Source organism: Zootoca vivipara, chromosome 3 (genome assembly GCF_965207765.1).
Source record: "Zootoca vivipara chromosome 3, rZooViv2.hap1.1, whole genome shotgun sequence".
Taxonomy (NCBI): Eukaryota; Metazoa; Chordata; class Lepidosauria; order Squamata; family Lacertidae; genus Zootoca; species Zootoca vivipara.
In genome coordinates this window covers 35,461,538-35,463,440 of record NC_142586.1, presented here as the reverse complement: position 1 = coordinate 35,463,440, position 1,903 = coordinate 35,461,538, and the positions used below count along the sequence as shown (strand labels likewise).

General features: G+C 47.4%; 1 pseudogene; it reads left to right on the top strand.

Annotated features, from left to right (window-relative positions):
- The first annotated feature begins 456 nt into the window (after nt 1–456).
- On the top strand, nt 457–1,517 carry LOC148686212 (uncharacterized; annotated as a pseudogene).
- Nucleotides 1,518–1,903: the final 386 nt, after the last annotated feature.

The following is a 1,903-nucleotide window of genomic DNA, read 5'->3' as shown; positions in this document are numbered from 1 at the left end:
CTTCCTGAAAGGGTTAGAAGAATAGGTTTTCGGAGAGGTTGTAATACCTATTTCTTTCATCAAGCCTTTTACCTGAAGTGTAAAAGCCTTTTACCTTGCAGTTTCTCCTGTATCCCTTTCAGTTGTTCTATTTCTAATTGTGGTGGCTTGTGTTATAGTATCTTATCTTATTCAAGGCCATCTTTTTTCATTTTGTAAACCGGGGCTGCGGCTCAGTGGTACAGCATCTGCTTTGCATGCACAATGTCCCAGGTTCAATCACTGGCGTCTTCAGATAGGGCTAGAAAACGCTCCCTGTATGAAACCCTAGAGAACAACTGGCAGTCACTGCGGACAATATTGAACTAGCTGAACCAGTGGTCTGGCTCTGTATAACACAGCTTTCTATGTGGAGTTTTTTTTAAAAAAAAATAGCTGCAAACCTTTTGAGTTGCCAGAACAAGTGGCGTCAAGTATATGTCTGTTCATGGGAAACTGGGACAGATTTTAGGGATTCTGCTGGTTTCCCACCTGCCACACTGCCCAGCAGTCTCCTTGCCTGAGCTGGTCTCAGAGGCAGTATTGAGGACTCCCAGACAGCTGGTTTTGGGGGATTTCAACATCCAAAGAATGGGTCTGGGGTGGCTCAGGACTTTGTGGCACCCATGATGACCATAGGGTTATTCCAACATGTCACTGGCCCAATGCATATGACAGGCCATATTCTGGACCTTGTTTTCTCAACTGGGCAGGAGGAAGGTGCTCTAAAAGTGTGTGTGGGGGGGGGTATTGACATCAGTCCCTTGTCATGGTCAGATCACTTCCTGTTGAGATTTAGGCTTTCAGTACCCTTTCCCCTCTGCAGAGGCAGGGAACCTATGAGGATAGTATCCCTCAGAGGCTAATGGATCTAATGGGTTTCCAGATGGCTCTGGGGGATTTCCCAACTGATATAACTGGTGCACCTGTCAAATGTCTGGCTGACCTCTGGAACATCCAAATGGCTTGGGCCAGTGACACAATTGTCGCTGAGGGCCCTCTCCTGCTTCGTGGAGCCTGCTTGGCTCCCTGGTATACTCCAGAGTTTAGGATGAGGAAACAAGCTGGGAGATGGCTTGCACACAAGTGGAGGAAAACTCTGATTGAATGCAATTGAACACTGGTGAAGGCTCATCATTGAGTCTACCCAGTGGCAGTGAAGGTAGCAACAAAGGTATAGTTTGCTGTGTTCACTGCATCCTCATTGTGCCATCCAGCAGAGCTTTTCTAGGTGGTGCAAAGGAGGTGACAGAACCGACAGTAGCTCCTTTTGACTTGTTTGCAAAGCATTTTTTAGGATAACATTGCTTGCATCCGCCAAGACCTTGACTTTGCTGTTGATGCAGGTGAATCTCAAGGTGTCCAGATCACTGCCTAGTCCTATTATGTTGGATGAGTTTCAGTTAGTAAGGTTTGGGGATATGGGCAAGGTGCTTGGATCGGTCAAGGTGACCACTTATACTCTGGACCCTTTCCCCTCTTGGATGACTAAAAACTAGAAGGAAAGGGGCAGATAGCTGGGCCAGGAAGATGATTAATGCCTCCTTGTGATAGGGGGTGGTCCCTGCCTGCTTGAAGGAAGCAGTGGTAAAACCACTCCGAGAAATGCTTCCTAGATTTTGTGACCTCTCAGTAATTACTGGCCAATTGCCAATCTCCCCTTCTGCACTTCTTCAACTATGTCCTATAGTGAAATCCATCTACTTTCTCCTATAGAAATCAAAAGGAACCACTGAGAACTGAGCCAACCCCTATCTGCATAACTCTCCCCCCCCCCGTGTTCTGTTTCTCAGACACGCTAGATCAGGCATCCCCAACCTGCGGCCCTCCAGATGTTTTGGCCTACAACTCCCATGATCCCTAGCTAACAGGACCAGTGGTCAGG